The sequence below is a fragment of the Macaca thibetana genome, chromosome 3 (genome assembly GCF_024542745.1).
Source record: "Macaca thibetana thibetana isolate TM-01 chromosome 3, ASM2454274v1, whole genome shotgun sequence".
Classification (NCBI taxonomy): Eukaryota; Metazoa; Chordata; class Mammalia; order Primates; family Cercopithecidae; genus Macaca; species Macaca thibetana.
This window is the reverse complement of record NC_065580.1, coordinates 165623284-165643188: the sequence shown is the minus strand read 5'-3', so window position 1 is coordinate 165643188 and position 19905 is coordinate 165623284. Positions and strand designations below refer to the sequence as shown.

Sequence of the window (19905 nt, the reverse complement as noted above, 5' to 3'; positions counted from 1 at the left end):
GGCTTGTTTCTGCCAACAGAAAACTCATCAAGTTAAAAGCCTCAGGAGAGGTTTTCCTGAAGGAAATGGCCCCAACCTTCAAGAATTACCGCACTCCATGTATCACGCTGACGGCTCTGTTATATTCGTAGCATTTTTAGTAGCAAGATTCTTTTCAGCTGGCCAAGGTAGGCAAGAAGCCACTTTTATCTTCAGAACTAGAATGTAGACAGGAATGCCAAATCTCCTAAATCCTACTAAGAGAAACTCTCAGGGGATGGCCTAAGGAGCGTGAGCGGGAAGTTTGAAGCAACTGAAGTTAAGAAAAATAAGTTTCTAGGGACTGCTGAAACACCTTTCAATTTGAAAGCTGTTCCTGAAAGGTTAGTAAGAACGATGAAAGCCCATGTGGATCAGTGGAGGACTCTGAAATAACATCGGTGTGAAAAGTTGAAATAGCTCATTGCATACAGGAGACAGCATCTCCGCTTCTGAAACAACCCCTGTCCCACTGGCAAGCCCCAGAAAGTTGGTGAATTGTAAGTTGTTTTTTTTTTTTGGAGACAGAGTCTTGCTCTGTCGCCCATGCTGGAGTGCAGTGGCGCGATCTCGGCTCACTGCAAGCTCCTCCTCCTGGGTTCACGCCATTCTCCTGCCTCAGCCTCCTGAGTAGCTGGGACTATAGGCGCCCGCCACGACGCCCAGCTAATTTTTTGCATTTTTAATACAGACGGGGTTTCACCGTGTTAGCCAGGATGGTCTTGATCTCCCGACCTCATGATCCGCCCGCCTCGGCCTCCCAAAGTGCTGGGATTACAGTCGTGAGCCACCACACCCAGCCGGTGAATTTAAGTTTTAACCTTTCCATGTACATATGTAAAATGCCAGCTACTTCCATCCTCTTAATTTCTTCCTATTCTATCTTACTTAACCCTTTTTATTTTTATCTTCAACAAACAAAACCTGATTTGCATTTTATATTTGCGTGGGTTTTGTTGTTCCTGTAGTACAAAGGAAGCAAATTCAGGGCAGAAATTTACTTTTACTTTTTTTGCGGCTTCCGCAAGACTAGAAATATTCCACGGATGATAAAGAATCAAAAATATTGGTGCATTTTAGTAACAAAAGCAAAAAGTGAAGGACCAGCACCTCACCAACATCATCACACAGTCACTAGGTAGGAGAGAGAATATTTGGGACAAGAAGGACAAGCTGAAATGCAGAAACGGGGATTGACATTGAAAAGGAGGATGCCAGAAAACTGGTACTAGATCTCAAGCTGGGAAACGTTACCAGGTTTAAATTCATTTAAATTCTTTTATTTCCGACTATGACTTACTTCTCTAGAACGTTAGTGGTCCCGGATAGCTCTCATGTTTAGGGACTAGGTAGGAGGGAGGTAGGACAAGTTTTTAGCCTAAGAACAACTCTCAATATTCAAACCTCAAGTCTGGCTTCTCGTGCTTTTCTTTCGTTCCAATCTTCTAAGTCAAGCTTGTTCAACCCGTAGCCCGCAGACCACGTGGATGGCTTTGAATGCAGCCCAACACAAATTCACACACTTTCTTAAAACACTAGGAGATTTTTTAGCGATTTTGGGTTTTTTGGCTCATTCGTTATCGTTAGTGGTTAGTGTATCTTATGTGTGGCCCAAGACAATTCTTCTTCTTCCAATGTGGCCCAGGGAAGCCAAAAGACTGGACATCCCTGCTCTGAGTTCTGGCTTCCTTAGCCTGCCTCGGGGCCTGTGCCTGTCCCTCTGCCTAGAACGCTCCGCCTTTCCGCCTACTCCACCAAGTTCCTTCAGACCTTCAATCAAATGTCCCCTTGTCAAGGAGGCCTTTCCTGACCCCTCCATCTAAAATGACACCCAGTGCTGCAGAACTCAACATTTCTTACCCCTCTTCTTTCGCTTTTCGCCTTCACATTGATCATAATTGTAACCAACAATATATATTTCACTTACTGGTCTTTCCTATTCTCTACTGGTCTCTCTTATTCTCTCTTCCCACTAGAGCCTAAGCTTCAGGAGGGCTAGAAGTGTCTTGTTTCCTGCTGTATCCTCATTGCCTAGAACCCAGTCTGAAAGGTTGTAGGTGGTCCATTAAAAAAACACTAAAAACTCAAGAGAAAAAAAAAATCCTGGAATGAATGAATGACAAAGACATTTTAATGTAAGATGTGAAAACTCATACAACTACAATGCAACACAGGTGAGAACATGACCACAATGCGAATGAGACACAGCACACATCAGTCTTAAATACACTAGCCTCTTCTCTCAGGATGCCTGGAAGATACTTCCCAATCAGCTCGCTGCTCCCTGGGCCCTTTCCACCTGCAGGTCTGTGTCCGTCCCTTACTCTGGACCACTGGGTTGAAGGTCACCCTGATCCATGAACTTAGGGGTGAAGGTGTTCAGCTTGTGCTCCAGTGTGTTCCCCTCCCCACCCCCAGTGCTTCCTGGGGAAAGAATTAAGGGCTTGCACCTGTTTCATTCCACTGAGTTCTTGCCTTCAGTTCCTATCTTCCTCTTCCTTTTGGAGCTACAGTGCAGAGGTTCAGGAATGAGGTTAAGAATTGAGAGAGCAGCTCTCCCCATAGTCAGGGCAATGAGTGCAGAACTGCTCAGGCCTAGGAGGATCCAGAGAAAGTGGGGGCAAAGGAGACTAAGTGGCATGATGGGCAAGAGTGTCATCTGAAAGTGGTATGGGGTCAAAGCATCAGGAGTTCCCAGGGGAGTGCTTAGGGCCAGGGATCAAAGACAATAGGACGAGTGTGATTCTTCTATTCTTACCAACACCACGATCCTCTCTTAAAGTGATGAGTTAAACTTTTCAGTAAGTAATCACCTGAAAGGCCTTTAAATCCCATCAAATTAAATGCAGATGCTCCTCCATTTATTATGGGGTCATATCATCATAAACCCACTGTAAGGTGAAGATATCCTAAGTCAAAAATACATTTAATACACCTAACCTACCAAACATCATAGCTGAGCCTAGCTTACCCTAAATGTGCTCAGAACACTTACATTAGCCTATAGTTGAGCAAAATCATCTGACACAAAGTCTATTTTAAGTATTGAATATTTGTTGAATATTTATTTATAATAAGTGTTGAATATTTCATATTCAACACATATTTCATGCAACTTATTGAATACTGTGCTGAAAGTGAAAAACAAAGGGATTGCATGTGTACCACCGGAAAGTTAAAAAAACACAAGTCAAACCACCCTAAGTTGGGGACTGTCTATACATAGTAAAGGAGTCAAAAGGTATTTTAAGAAACTTTAGCAATATGCATAAATACTTGTTAGGGTGGTTCATATATATCTGATAGGTGGTCATTTCTCAGGGACTGCTTTTATAGATTTATTAGGCTACTAAGCCTTTAAAAAAAAAAAAAGATATAGAACTACACATACATTGAAACAATGTCAAATTCCTGGCTTTGGTATTTTACTATAATTATGCAAGATGCAACCATTAGAAAAAACTGGGTGATGGTTACATTTCCTGCATACAATTTCCTGTGAATCATAATTATTTTGAAATAAAAAGTTAAACAAACAAAATGAGTCTTAATTAACTAACTGAATAGTCTAATGAAACTGTAGTTTAAAGTGAGAGTTCTTCCAAAAAAAATGTAGTTGAATCCCCTTTTATTTTTAGCTGAAAAGCATCTAGAATATTCTAACATAATTTCAATGAATTAGGCAACAACAACAAAAAACAAGCATTTATTGAGCATCATCTAGCAAAATGTGATCAGAAAGTACAAAGCACACACAGAACGGTGGTCCAAAATGAGGTTAAATAAAGAGGTGACATTGATTATCTGAGGATAAAGCTTCTGTCTTAACAAACTAGTGAAAAAAATAAGTTTTTAATATCTGGTGCCGGCAAGTTGGAGTAAACCAACTAAGGCCTATCTTAGCCCAGCTAATGACAACTAAAAACTCTGGACCAACAAGTAAACAAAAGCAAGAAAAAAAAAAGATCAAAACCTGAGGATGCCACCCATTTAAGGGTGAGTTTCCTATTTTGTTTTTAATGTCCTAATTTCTCACCCAGTCTTATACCAAGGGTGAGTATAGCTCCAGTGAAGCTATGACACAGGCAACAAAAACTCTGGATCAGACCTTGTTGTTCTACCCAGAGGAATCAAGAATAGTCCCTGTAAGCCAGAGAGAGTGTGGAGATCTCAGAGAAAAGAGAACTGGAAAATAACATCCCATAATGATGCATATAAATCTGCACAAGTGCCAGGCTCACTCCTCAGATGCACATGCCTAGGACTGATGTGCAAGTTCAATTCAGTTCTCAAAGCAAGACAGCAAAAGCTTTGAGAACTGAATCAAGACATAAACCACAGCCCAACCCTCAGACTAACACCTGAGTGGTGCACAAACAGGACAAACTCAAAGTAGTATACCAAAGGCTTTGAAAACTGAACTGACATTAGAGCCTCAACCCACGGAGGTGAGACAGCACTTACAATCTGAACCCAGTCAGGTTGACTGCCTGCAAAATAACAACAAGGAAAAATCAATATTCTCCAGATTATGTACCAAGACCTGGAGTATCATGACATAATATTCGGAATGCCCACAATGCATTTCAAAGAACCAGGAAAATGTGATTAGCTCTCAGGGGTAAGGACAATCAATAGATGCCAATCCCAAGATGGCCCAGATGTTGGAATTATCAGACTTTTAAAGCAACTATTACAAGTGTGCTTCCTGAGTAAAAGTAAACACCCTTGAAATTAATGAGAAACTTAACTGCTTGCAATGCCTGTGTAAGATCATTATGAACATCAATGATGATATTAATACATGAGTAAAGGCTGGGCACGGTGGCTCATGCCTGCACTTTGGGAGGCCAAGGAGGGTGGATCACCTGAGGTCAGGAGTTGGAGACCAGCTGGCCAACATGGCAAAACCCTATCTCTACAAAAATACAAAAATTAGCCAGGCATGATACACGCCTGTAATCCCGACCCTACTTGGGAGGCTGAGGCAGGAGAATCACTTGAACCCAGAAGGCAGAGGCTGCAGTGAGCCAAGATTTTGCCACTGCACTCCAGCCTGGGAAACAGAGCGAGACTCCTTCTCAAAAAAAAAAAACAAAAAAACAAAAAAACATGAGTAAACAAATAGAACACACATAAAAAAGAAAGGTCAACCCTATATGACCCAACATACAGCACGTACCTTGCATTTTTAAACCACCTGTACTGCGTAAGGAAATATTCCAGTGAATAGAAAGCCACCCTGTGGTCAAAGTCCTGGGTATAAAGAACATAGAAAAACACTTCCACAACCACAGATTGTTGAGAGGGAAAACAGGGAAGGAAAGAAAAAGACACAAGGGAATCTGGAAACAACTTCATCACCTTGAGGACTAAGGAGGTTGTAATAATATTTTTATGGTTTAGGATGTCTAATGCCCTCAATTATCCCAGAGGTTCCAGTGGTGCTCCTGGCAGACAGTAGGATGCCCCACCCTCTAGCGGAAGAACAGGAAAGTTCCACATGAACAATGCCTAGCCCTGTGGGTCAGCTGGCCAGGGCTTTTCCTGTGTGGGAGTAAATAATCCAAAAGGTGATTCCACCACTGGGATCAAACATCTCTAGTGCAAATTCTTCTCATCCTCCAGAATTAAAATCTTAGATGTGAGATGCACATTCAAGATACGGACTTTGAGAGAGTTAAAAATTATCTCCAAGAGTATTAAGATGTGGCCGGGCACAGTGGCTCACACCTGTAATCCCAGCACTTCGGGAGGCTGAGGCAGGTGGATCACTTGAGGTCAGGAGTTTGAGACTAGTCTGGCCAACATGGTGAAACCTCATCTCTACTAAAACTACAAAAATTAGCTGGGCGTGGTGGGGGGGGATGTCTGTAATCCCAGCTACTCTGGAGGCTGAGGCACAAGAATCGCTTGAACCCGGGAGGCGGAGGTTGTAGTGAGCCAAGATTACACCACTGCACTCTAGCCTAGGTGACAGCAAAACGCTGTCTCAGAAGGAAAAAAAAAAAAAAAAAGAATATTAATATGTAAATATTTCACACGCCTATATACATGATAAATCTGTGTAAGAATTTTAAAAAGCAATTATTCCGGATGGATTGCTTGTAGGGCAATTTTCACAATTATACCTTTTTTTGGTATTTTCTAATGTTTTTATACTAAATATGTAATTCATTTTAAGGGAAGTAAAATAAATAGAACATGCCAACAGGTTTTTAAGTCACTGAATTTTTTTTTACAGTTGAAGAGAGTGAGGATGTGGGCACTATGCTGACAGCTACAACAAAACGGCATCAAACCCAAACTCTAAAACAGATGGCCTGGGAAAATTACCTACGATGAAGAAAATACTACCTAGCTTGGACTTACTCCACTTTTTCACTATGTTTCAATGGCACACTGACCTCCTCTCGTTGTATCTCTGGCAGGGTTATTTGTACACTGGCACATCTGTCTTGTTTTTAACTACCCTCTTCTCATTTTATTAGAAAAATCTCAATGGCAGAAACCATATCTTACTTGTGATTGTAAACTAAATATACAGAAGTTTTAGTCTAGCTCTTCTGAGTGGGAATGTTCAACACCGACACTGCCTTATTACAAGGGTACTGCAAATACATAAAACCTTAGATCTCACTGGTGGGCCCATGATAATCCAATTTATATCATATTCAAGTCAACAGTTAACTGTGAAGGCAAGGTTTCTCTGTTGTTGGGAAGGACGTTGTGAAATCTGACCAGAAGGCATTTAATGATGTAAGTTATAATGATTAATAATATAAAATCTCACTCCCCTGAGGTATTTAGAAACTTATTAAAATAAACGTAATCATTACCCTTCTATGACTTGAAAACAGGCCTCCAAAACTGCAGGAGAAAGGATGAAATGTATTTATTTCTAAGTTAAATTTGAAGCGAAATCACAAGACAACAGATTGCAAATTTAAAATTAGATTCTAGTGGGAGGTCTTGGTTTCAAGCCTGTTTTTTCCCTACTGGAGGCTGAGCTTGAAGATGGTGTTGGGGGTTGGGGGTGAGGGAGAGAGCTAAGATTAAACTGAGACAAAGTTCTGAAAGTTTTCGCTAAATCGTTACAACCCATGAAAAGAGTTTTGCCAAGTCACACACAAATACCCTGAACACCAGAGACTAAGCAGGAAAGTTTTGCAACAAATATAAGATGATCTTTGATTTCGAAAAGATTATTATTTTGACGGTGTTTATTTTTACTTTTTAAAGATTATCCAAAGCAGAAACAAAACATATCATTGTTTTCAAGTCAGATTTTGAAGCTCGGGTTTGCCTTTTTCAAACATAATCCGATATAAAGATAGTGAAGCCCAGGGATAAATGTACGAGATCCTGAGGGCAATTCACAGGGGAGAAAAGGATTTCATAGGCACCTACTTTGTTTTCTCTGTTTTGTTTTAATGCTAATGCTTTTGAATTGTCAGATAGGTGTAACCCTAATTCAAGGAAGTGATTCCAAATTCTTTTTCCCACGAGCTACACACAACAATGATAGTAAAATGCATCTGTCCCAGCACCTTTGAAGCATTTCCATTAATTCATACAAACATAATAGGCTCAAATATACATATGCAAACCTACCTTAAAAGGCAACAGTGGTCCCCAGCCCAACTTGCTCCAAGAGCACTGTGGCATTTAGATATTGAGGTTGGAAATGATGTCTGGATGAACAGCCACTGGGCTGGGGACGATGTCAGCACCTGCGCCCTGGGGTGGCCATCACAGTTTCATCTAAGTCTGTGAGAATGCGCCAAAAACCTGGAGAGGAGCGGGTCAGAGGAGACAGAAAAACAGAAAGGAAATGATGAGGCAGAAGGAAGGAAATGGGCATTTTCTGTCAAACCCATTTCATCAATTCTATGACATCAACTTTTTGTGAAATACTGTCAGAGGCATTTGAACCACAGCAACTCCATCTTAAATAGGAGCTGGGTAAAATGAGGCTGAAACCTACTGGTCTGGGTTCCCAGGCAGTTAAGGCATTCTAAGTCACGGGATGAGGCAGGAGGTCAGCACAAGATAGAGGTCACAAAGACCTTCCTGATAAAACAGACTGCAGTAAAGAAGTCTGCTAAACCCCACCAAAACCAAGATGGTGACGAGACTGACCTCTGGTCATCCTCACTGCTACACTCCCACCAGCACCATGATAGTTTACAATGCCACAGCAATGTCAGGAAATTACCTTATATGGTCTAGAAAGGGGAGGCATGGGCTGGGCGCGGTGAGTCATGCCTGTAATCCCAGCACATTGGAAGGCCGAGGCAGGCGGATCACCTGAGGTCAGGAGTTCAAGACCAGCCTGGCCAATATGGTGAAACTCCATCTTTACTAAAATACAAAAATTAGCTGGGCATGATGGTGGGTGCCTGTAATCCCAGATACTCAGGAGGCTATGGTGGGAGAATCGCTGGAACCTGGGAGGTGGAGGTTGCAGTGAGCCAAGATCACACCTTTGCACTCCAGCCTGGGAGGCATGAATAATCCACTCCGTTTAGCATATAATCAAGAAATAACTATAAAAATGGGCAACCAGCAACCCTTGGGGCTGCTCTGTCTATGGAGTAGCCATTCTTTTATTCCTTCACTTTCTTAATAAACTTGCTTTGACTTTATAAACTCTCCCTGAATTCTTTCTTGCGCGAGATCCAAGAATGCTCTCTTGGGGTGGGTCTGGGTCGGGACCGCTTTCGTATAACATTATGACATCCCAAATCAAATGATGTAACATTTGGATACAGGCATAAAATGACAGGCTTAAATCAGATAAATAGAGAAATAAATAAATAAATACCAGCCTATTTACATTCAGGGTAATCCATAGCCCTACAGACTAAGTAATCTTATTATTTTAATCTATCTGTTTATATTAAGGTGTTGGAGAACAGAAACAGGTTATTACGGAATGGTTCCCATGTCCCACTCAATCTTCAGAGTCTCAAGAAACAGAAATGAAAGGAAACCAGCAACCCTCAGTTATTCTCAGAGTAGTGCTGTATTTATAACGGATATTGAAGAAAATGTGGAAAGAGAGTAAAACAGAAGCCCAAATCCATTACATAGAACTTTCCACTGTATACACGTTTTCTTGCGAAGGCAAACATCAAATTCAGAGAAAACACATGAAGAATACGCATGGGAAAGAATTTAGGTAAAAGATCCAAACTGTAATTTGACATGGCAAATCAATGAACAAGGCAAGGGCTCCAGGAACACATGGGTTAATGGGGTTGTTTTATTTCCTTCATCTTTTTAAAGCCTGCTGGTAGAGGTGAAATGACAAATACTAAGGCAAGCAAAACAAAGGCCTGAAGGGCCTCTTTGGGTGGCTTCATTTTGGTACTTTCTTCCCAGACATTTCCCTGGGGCTGCCCGCTGCTGGTGGTTTCAGCAGGTGGGAACCGGAGATGGCAAATACTTTGAGCAGGAACATGAAGAAAACTGCCTATTTTGTGGAAAGGAGCCACATACAGGAAGTAAGTAAATAAATATATATGTCTATCCAGAATGGAACAGTAAGCAAATACAGTTCTTCCTTATCTTGGAAAATATGCTATTTAACCATGAAGTTAGTGACTCATGCTTGCAGGGAAAGGAGCACAAGTTCTCAGCAACACCCCATTATTACCCCACAATACGTTCCCTTTCCACAATGCCCCCATTGCTACCCGGTTCACTCCCTTTCCCTGGGCATCCTCCTTAAAATGCTCTCTGCAAATTTCCACATTTCCAAAGCAGTTCCTGAATTGCTTAGGAACTGGCAGAAATTAATAAGCAATAGCCCATTTATGCTGAAATGGACTCATTACAGTGCCAGCTGCCAATAATTTGCAAGGCTGGATTCTTGCTGGCAAAGGAGGCCGGCAGGCGGCTGTCCTTCCACCTGCACAACGGAGGCTGATAATGCATTTTTTATACTTTAAAAAAAATTACGTATTCAGATAGAGTACATTTTTTTCTCTATATTCTTCTAGTCCCTGAGCAAGCAAATAAATAAATAAATAAATAAATAAACAAACAAACAATACAGGGAGAAAGGGCATTATTTGAAAAACACAAGAGCAAAACAGAGTTGATTTGGTATAACTTCTTTCTGATTTTGGTGGGGAAAAGAATTTGCCTATGACCCGGGTTGTGGAACTGATCCACGACGCGGCCTAATGAAGAGCTCCACAATCAGCAGATATGCTAAGGTCAAAACGCGCCAACAAGTACGTATCCATTTTCCTTACAGCAAGTTAATTGCTTCATGGCCTTGTGAATGGATGCCACTATGGCAATTTGGGAACTGTCAGTACTCTGGGTTTTCTCCAAGAGCTGCAAAGAACTCAGTTTCACTGGGAGACAGCTACGCACCAAGCTCAGCGTTGGCAGTCCAAGCTGGGAGTCGGGCTGCACGCATCCGGTCATATCTTGGCTTTGCAGGTCAAATCTTTACTTTCAGCGTGACCTGGGGCAAACTCTAAATGTCCTATCCCTCTAACAAGTGAGGACGATAAGATTCCTAAATCATTGGGCTGTCATGAGCTTTAAATGAGATCATCTATGTTACAGAATTATCCCATTATCAGTTCTCAATAACCATATCCCATGATCGGTTCTCGATAAACATTAGCTATTACTTCCACTACTATTTAAAATGTTGAAACCATAAGGAATGTGCTACAGAATGGGCCAGTATTATGCAGGCCTCCTTAGCAAAATGATACCCACTTCACTGAAACTGAATCGTATGTTATAAATGGAATGACATCAGTCACCTTAAATTTGCTGTGGAACAAATTGGAGAATTAACTAATCCAGCTATCAGATGCATGCGGTCTACTCAATTGGCGACCACACACACACACACACACACACACACACACACACAGCCATACTGATGAAATCCAGCAGTACCAGTAGGCCTGCTTACATTACATTAAGATGACTCTTAGGGAACCAAATGCTAAGATTACCAAGTTTTTCAGTCTCACTCCGAGACATCCTTGATATGGTTTGGGAGTGTCCCCACCCAAATCTCATCTTGAATTCTAACTCCCACAATTCCCATGTGTCATGGGAGGGACCCAGTGAAAGGTAGTTGAATCATCGCGGCAGGTCTTTCCTGTGCTGTTCTCCCAGTTGGTGAGTGGGTCTCGAGAGATCTGATGGTTTTACAAAGAGGAGTTCCCCTGCACAAGCTCTCTCTTTGCCTGCAGCCAAATAAGATGGGACTTTCTCCTCCTTGCCTTCCGCCTTGATTGTGAGGTATCCCCAGCCATGTGGAACTGTGAGTCCAGCTAAACCTCTTTCTTTTGTAAATTGCCCAGCTTGGGGTATGTGTTCATCAGCAGCTTGAAAATGGACTAATACAATCCTCAATTCATATGGCCAATTTCTGTGTCATATGTCAAATGACCAGTTTTCACAGGAATATGCGTGTACTGGAAGTGAGGAAGGTATTACCAAAACTAATCTCAGGCTTCAAATACCTGCAAAAATTGATAGGGCTGAGAAGTCCTACTGCTCCACTCCTGTAATATTATTTAAGATGAAAATATGGTGTCAGAAATAGTGTGTCCACAGCATTTAATCCTTGGCTTTTCCAAAAATGTCTGCCAAACCAGAACTTTCTTTTTCACCTTCAAAGTGTCAAAGACACTTGGGGGTGGGGGATGGGGGGCAGGGGACAGACACAGTGGCTTGTGCCTGTAATCACAGGGCTTTGGGAGGTTGAGGTGGGAGGATGGCTTGAGGACAGGAGTTCAAGACTAGCCTGAGCAAAACCGTGAGACACCCACCTCTACAAAAAAATTTACAGAATTAGCTGGGCATGGTGGCGTATGTGTATTCCCGGCTACTTGGGAGGCTGAGGTCAGAGGAACCCTTGAGCCCAGGAGTTTGAGGTTATAGCCTGGGCAACAGAGTGAGACCCTAACTCAAAAAACAAACAACAAACAACAACAAAAACACACTCATAAGGGGCATTCTGTCATTTTTAAGTCCTTGCAAGTTCCAGGGATCAGTGTATAGAGAAAAAGACACTGTATTGTATTTGCCCTGGAGATACCCAAGTTCAGTTACCAGGTGCTATTACTTCATAAATTATGTGACTTTTGGACAGTAAATTACCCATTCTGAAAACCATTAGAAAAAATGAGGACGTAATATGTTTGCCTTACCAATACTTAACTCTAATATCTTTTCTTATAGGAAACTGTAAGATTCCTATAAGCTGTATAACTGTACAGCTAACAGCTGTATACAGCTGTATAGCTATATAACTGTAAGATTCCTATGATTCCTATAAGTTTATAACACTATAAACCGTAAATTTTATATAAGTATGTAAATTCTTACTGTGTTTACTATGATTTAGTGTCCCCAAATTTTCCATAACCAGTAGGTTAATGACAATCAGGAAGTTTTCCTTTATACGGAGCTTAAACAGTGCAGGCAGAGGTCTTGGATCAAATTCCTAAACATTTATTTCATATACAATAAGCACCAACAACCTTAGTTTTTAACAGTCATACTTAGACCCCAAATCAGTACTGACAGATAAATAGGTGGATGGTAGATGGGTAGATGGATGGATGGATAAGTAGATGGATGGAGGGATGGAGGGATGGATGGAGGGATGGATGGATGGATGGATTGGTGGATGGATGGATGGATGGACAGATGGTGATGGATAATAGATATATGGATGAATGGTAGATGGAATGGATGGGTGGTGGATGGAGACAGAGACACGGATGAATGGTAGATGGGTGGATGGATGGATAGAGGGATAGTGGATGGTGAATGGATCATTGATGGATGGTAGATAGATGTAGATGGATGGAGCTAGCGCATTAGAAAATTTTAAATGGCTCAGAAATTAAATTAAAGTTAAAGAAGTCTCATCACTTTTTAAACTGTTACTTAAGAAAAAACTTGGGAATGACTTCCAAGGATACAGAATTTAAAAAGTAATAGAAGGAAAGAGGGTAACCATGCATATCCTATTGAGCTGCATACCTAGCTCCATTTAACAGTAAGCTTTATAACAGCCAACTCAAATAGGAAAAACATGGCAGTTGTAAAATTCACAATGTCCAAATGGATGGCTCAAAGGAAGCACAAAAGTGCTTGGTTCTTGGTACTTGGATCAGACAGGAGTCTCCACTGGTGGTCCTCTGAGGCCACTGTGATGTGATGAGCAATGCTCTAGACCTCATCCTTCCACGAAGGCTCAGTGACAAATTTCATAGAAATGTTTCTTGTCTTGACAATTATTTTTTTAAAAATCACAATTCAGCAGCAAACAGCCGTCTTGAAGACGCAGGATACGGCTGCAGAAGAGACAGACGGTGTTCCTTCCAGGAAATTCTTCTTGAGCACTGTCTGCCCTCCACGGAGTGCGGAAGCATGACTGAGGGGGGTGACCTTGAGATGGACTCTCTGGCTCACAGCTGATTGTAGCTAGGACATGCTGACAGATGACCACACCCCATCTGGTGTAAAGCCACTGTTTCACCAAGGGTGTGCTTGTCTGGCTTCTGTGAAAGCTGAGATGGCAATAAGGATTCATGCACAAAGCAGAGCTGCTCCACCTTCCCACTGATGGCCCTGGGGCAGGGCCAGGACTCCCAGTGAAAGACCAATCCCTCTAAACAGATGAATGAGCCATGATAAGGGCCCCAGGTTCCTACTCCATAAAGCATGATGAAATAGTTTTAGCTCTACCATTGTTTTAAGGCAGGTATAAAAAGACATCGAAATCAGAAAATCATTAAAAAGACCCCAGAAGTTTCCATATCCATAGACTGCCCTAGTTTTGGGCAATGTGACTTCCTAATGTATCCAAATATATCCTAAATAAACTACGCAAGAAAGCATATTCACACAATCAATATGTTTAAGTCAATCACAAGTCGGGAACTATCTAAAATCATAACTTTAATTTTAGAGCAGTAAATCTTTGGCAATACTTAACCAACAGGTTCAGCCAGGATAGACATCACCATATTTCTTAGGAGTAAAGTCGGTACATTTCAAAGTGAAGTTAATATGTACCTCAACTTAGGGCGAGCTACCATTTATGGAAAGCTTACTATCTGGCTGGCACTGTGTTCATGGCATCAGGCCAAAATACTCTTTAGACTTCTCCTAAGTTCTTGGTGTTTATCACCTTGGAACTACACCTCTGACTGACAGCTGCCAACGTACTGCAACACTGACAGCACGTCACTTCCTGCAAAGCTTGCTCCCAACAGGGTTTGGAAGCCACTCAACCCCCAAGGGCTGTGTCACACAGCCAGTGTCCAAATCTCCCAAATACTCATACAGCCTGACTCTAGGAATGGTTCAGATGAGGCCCCAGCTTGCTGAAATGGATGTAATAACTTTTTCAGGACACACCATGAGAATCATATGCCTTCTCCAAAATCCAAGCAGCATCTCTTTTCCCATTTCTTTCTTTCTTTCTTTTAAGATGGTGTTGCTCTGTCGCCCAGGCAGGAGTGCACTGGCATGATCTCTGCTCACTGCAACCTCCGCCTCCAGGATTCAAGCAATTCTCCTGCCCCAGCCTCCTAAGTAGCTGGGATTACAAGCGCACATCACCACGCCCAGTTAATTTTTGAATTTTTAGTAGAAACGGAGTTTCACCATATTGGTCAGGCTGGTCTCAAACTCCCGAGTTCAGGTGATCCACCTGCCTCGGCTTCCCAAAGGGCTGGGATTACAGGCATGAGCCACCGCGCCCATCCCCCTTTTCCCATTTCTTAAAGCCGCAAAGCTACTGAACTCTTGGGAATTCCATCCCGCACTCCAAGAGTAGTGACCATGGAATGCTAGAACACAGCTTTGGGCTTCCTCCTGGCTCCTAAATTCCAAGTTGCAGTCACATCAAAAAAGCACGCTTACATCGTAAGGCAGGGTAGAACATTTGATCCCCAAAGAAAACAGAAACGGAACTGAACGTCATTAACTTCTAACGCTGAGATCCATCCTTTGCTATTTCACCACACTGTGGCTTAACGTACAGGGTGTTCCCAGTGAGAGAACTAGCTAATCGTGCAAGAAGACTGTGGGAGAGGACGGTATTCATTCTCAGTGTTTTCATACCTCCTGTGAAACACAGGAGAGTAATAATCCTTCAACCGCACACCAAAATAATCGCCTCAAGAACGTATCAACACCTTGGTTTAGAAGAGATGTCAAAATCAAATCACTTTACTCAACAACTCATTTTCCAAAATTGAGCCACCCTTAGGTGTCTTCCCTTGGACAGAGCTGCCTCCCACTCCCATGTAAGTTGTAGAAGCTGCACCAGACGCAGGAGGAAGTCACGCTTCCTGGGACACACAGCAGGGTGGATGGAGGGTAAAGAGAGCTCCTCTTTCACTGTCAAAGACTGAAGTTCCAGGAAAGCAATTTATTTTTTATTTTTCTTAGATGGAGTCTTACTCTGTCCCCAGGCTGGAGTGCAGTGGTGCTATCTTGGCTCACTACAACCTCCACCTCTCAAGTTCAAGCGATTCTCTTGCCTCAACCTCCCGAGTAGCTGGGACTACAGGCATGTGCCACCATACCCAGCTAATATTTATTTTATTTTATTTTTTTAGTAGAGATGGGGTTTCACCAAGTTAGCCAGGCTAGTCTTGAACTCCTGACCTCAAGTGATCTGCCCACCTTGGCCTCCCAAAGTGAGAAATTTGGTTCTAATTCTCTGTTTTCCAAGTCTGAGGTTCAGCCTTGAGCCTGCCTGGAGACAAGGGAATCTCCATTCTAAGAGACGTGGCCCAACATGGGAAGTCAGGGAAAAAGGCACCGCAAGGAACTCTCAGACTCAGCAGCTTCTGTCTACCTCCAAGACATTCTCCAGACCAGCCCCAGTGACCCAAAAGCATGAAAGTGCAACCTGCAACTTCCCTGATAGCCTCTGACCCCTGCAGCCTGGCTTCCCCCACCTGTTCCCTTCCCGCGCAGCCAAGAGGAAAGTCTTTCAGCCAAAAATACAGTCAGGATATCAAGGGGTCCCCTTCCTTCATTAGGAAGCAGAACAGGATGTGGTCATCAAACATTTCATTCCCCAAGCCACCCCCCAAGCCAAATCCCGACCCAGAGCTGCCTTCGCACACAGAGGGGTGCGGCCACTCTGGAATCAGGGAAGAGCTTGTGGCGGGGTGGTGAGGCCATGCACTCGAGAGGCCAGTGTGGCAACTAAGCCTGTTGGCAACAAGGGCTGGAACTGCCTGCACCCAGACAACAGAGAAGATAACCCCAAGCCCCGCTGGAAAGGTCACAGGGATGGGGTGTGAAAATCTGCCTGGTTGTCCCTGGATGCTTTGAGTCTAAAGGGCCCATCCAAAAAGAATCACTCCCCCCACGGACTTGCTGCTTCCACCTTGGGGCTGTCTCTGCTGCTGTTGCGCTTGTGTTGACGGCATGAAATTCTTTTAACAGAACATGGTTAAAGAGAGATTTCCGGCCAGGCGCGGTGGCTCACACCTATAATCCCAGCACTTTGGGAGGCCAGGGTGGGTGGAAAACTTGAGGTCAGGAGTTAAAGAGTCCAGCCTGTCCAACATGGTGAAACCCTGTATCTACTAAAAATACAAAAATTAGCTGAGTGCGGTGGCACAAACCTGTAATCTCAGCTACTTGGGAGGCTGAGGCAGGAGAATCGCTTGAACCCAGGAGGTGGAGGCTGCAGTGAGCCAAGATCATGCCACTGCACTCCAGCCCGGGCACAGAGTGAGACTCCAGCTCAATAAATAAATAAATTAATTAATTAATTAAAATAAAAGAGAGATTTCAATCCTCCAGACAATGAGAAAGCTTTTAAGGCTATGACACTGTAAGTGGAGAGGAAGCAAGAGAATCTAGAAATATTAAGTATGTAAGTGTGTGTATATAATTGATTGGCAACTTAATTTAATAACTAAAAGGCATTGGGCAAGCACGATAGTTGGGAAATAAGAGCTGCCATATGTAAAAAGTGAAATTGTGATAGGATCCTGTGTTGCACCATTGCTAGAGGGATATTACGAACATCAACCTTGATATGTGTTTAGGTGGCATAACCTAACAGAAGGATTTTAACCAAAGACTAAAGAAACATCACAGTGCAGCAAAGAATATTGCACTTTAAAGTTAATGATTTTAAAAATACATTTAAAGGGTCCAGGCACAGTGAGTGGCTCATGCCTGTAATCCTAGCATGTTGGGAGGCTGAGGCAGGAGGACAACTTGGGCCCAGGAGTTCGAGACCAGTACGGGCAACGTGGTAGACCTCATCTCTATTTCTTTAAAATAATAACATTTACAGGACTGGGCTCATGCCTGTGATCTGAGCATTTTGGGAGGCCAAAATAGGAAGATCACTTGAGCTCAGAAGTTCAAGACCAACCTGGGTAACACAATAGGACATCATCTCTACAAGAAATTAAAAAAAAAAAAATTAGCCAGGTGTGGTGGCATGCACTGGTAGTCCCAGCTGCTGGGGTGGCCAGTCCGGGAGGATCACTTAAGCCCAGGAGATCAAGCCTGCAATGAGCTGTGGCTGTGCCATGGTACTCCACCCTAGGCAACAGAGAGAGATTCTGTCTCAACAAATGTGTGTGTGTGTGCATTTATTTATTTAAAGAAATTCTTCCCACAGATTTTCAAAATACATGTGATTTTTCACCCAAAAATACTCATCTTTTGAAAGAGAAGAACTGAGGTTGAAACTTGAGGACTTTGTCAGAGGTACCACAAGATAGAGTGACGTAACCATGGTCAAAAGGCCTTAAGTCCCAAGTCACTCCCTGGGCACTTGGTCCCAAATTCTCCTTTAGTCACTCATTTTAAAATAGAAAAAAAAAAATGTCCTTAAGTTTTTATTTGCAAATCATTTCAAGTTGTGTAACGGTTATACAATTAAGACTACAAGCTCTAACATGTAAAAACATAATTATTTATTTGATTTTAAGAAACATCATTTTTCACTCTTAACATCTCTGAAATTGAATATATCTTACAATCACAATGGTGTATTGGGATTTAGTTGGTGCCATTTTCTTTGCTTCTTAGTGGTATGCAAAACAGTGGTGCATTTTACAAATGACAGCATCTTATGAAATAGAGTATATAAAAATAGGCTTCTAAATAGCTACACTTAGGACTATCTAAAAACTGCTTACGAATTGTTTGGGTAAGGCAGAGTATCTATGTAGAATTTTACTGATGATCACACATTCAGTTCAACTCAGCCAACATTTTACTGGGCACCTGTTATATGTTTGAAATGAGGAAATAGACCCTTTCTTTATGATGCCTATCATCTGGGAAGACAGTGGGCATTCACCCAGTCAGACAGGGCTATTAACAGCTGGTCTGGCATTAATAATAGTGAAGGATGTGGAGAAACAGACTAATTCTGCTAGGAGAGGCTCTCAGTTGAACCTCGTCCTGACAGGTTAATAGGATTTGGCTTAGCTTAGGAAGATGGGAGGAAATGAACAGGGATAGGAGAGAGTTTACACAAAGAGAAGAACAGAAATTTCCAGTAAAAGAGAAGGGTATAAGCAAAGACTCTGAGGAATCGAAGTATCATTAGCCCAAAGTTGTAGGGAGGCGAGTGCATGGGAAAAAGCTGGAGATGATGAAGCTAAAAAGATGGGCTGGGGCTACAGATGCTACACAAAGGAACTGAACATGATTATATTTTATAGGATTACGTGATGATATTTTATAGTTACATGATTAAACATAGTTTCCCCACCTGGGTAGCTCGGAAGAGAAGGGTAAGACTTATTGCAAGCAACTAATCACATGGGATGGCCCAACAGGGACAGTGAGTGCCTTGGAGTAGTGAGAATGACAGGTAGGATCACCAGGACTCAGTGGTCACATACACGCTTTGAGGAAAGAAGGAGGAAGAACGAGGAGGCACAGACTTCTCTCAAGTTCCTGGTTTGGTAACTGAAATGGAAGGCGACAATAACACCTTCCACTTTGAGGTATAATCAAGCACCAGATTAAAATGTTATCCCTGACAGGCCACAATTCACTTACGGTGATCTGACTGGAAATTTGGTGTCCATTCCACAAAGGACCTCAAAAACAAAGGACTGGAACCCATTAGAACAGCAATACAGTTAGAAAAAAAAACCCTCCTGACTTAGTGTGTTTGGGCTGCTATAACAAAATAACTTAGACTGAGTAATTTATAAACAACAGAAATTTCCTGCTCACAGTTCTAGGGGCTGGGAAGTCCAAGTTCAGGTTGCCAGCAGATTCAGCATCTGATGAGGGCCTGTTCCTCACAGACGGCACCTTCCTGCTACATCCTCTCCTGGTGAAAGGGGCAAACAGGCTCCCTCAAGTCTCTTTCATAAGGGCACGAATCCCATTTACGAGGGCTGAGCTCTGAAGACCTAATCATGTCCTAAAGGCCCCACCACATGATACTATCACATCCAGGTATTAGGTTCCAACATATGAATTTACACCAACATTCAGAGCATAGCACCTCCCAAAAAACTTAGACCAAGAAGGATATTGGAATGGAGACACAAATAATGGCCAATTTCAATGCAGATTTATGGAACTTAAAACACACACAAAAACAAAAACCAAACCCTCTAATTATCCATGAGAGACCAGAAGTTTCGAACATTATCTCAATCACACTTTATATGGACTAAATCAATACCCACAATAATAAGTGGATTTAACAGCTTCAATAATTTAATGCAAAAATAAAAATAGGACATCTCGGCCTTGGCGTCATAAAGTTAAAAAGTAAATTAGATTTAGGTTCAGCCTCCAAAATACTCTCAGGCTGCAGGAAACCCACCATGCTCTTGACTCACACCTTGAACTCACTCTTATTAT

At 42.3% G+C, this 19905-nt stretch overlaps 2 protein-coding genes across 28 annotated transcripts in view; one reads left to right on the top strand and one right to left on the bottom strand.

Annotated features, from left to right (window-relative positions):
* SOD1 (superoxide dismutase 1) overlaps positions 1-19905 on the top strand; it is a 1049346-nt gene that overhangs the window by 648201 nt on the left and 381240 nt on the right. Inside the window, exon 1 of one of the 19 annotated variants that reach the window (XM_050786083.1) lies at positions 2630-2639. The exons of 17 other annotated variants lie outside the window; for them this stretch is intronic. The gene's annotated coding sequence lies outside the window, so the exon portion shown is untranslated. Of the gene's footprint in view, positions 1-2629; positions 2640-16199; positions 16210-19905 lie in introns of those variants that run through there. One more of the 19 variants, XM_050786080.1, reaches the window with a different exon arrangement.
* Positions 1-19905, bottom strand: part of TIAM1 (TIAM Rac1 associated GEF 1) — a 1375699-nt gene that overhangs the window by 1085812 nt on the left and 269982 nt on the right. For all 9 annotated transcript variants that reach the window (XR_007724593.1, XR_007724594.1, XM_050786046.1 and 6 more), the window contains one exon: positions 7633-7809. The gene's annotated coding sequence lies outside the window, so the exon portion shown is untranslated. The remainder of the gene's footprint in view (positions 1-7632; positions 7810-19905) is intronic.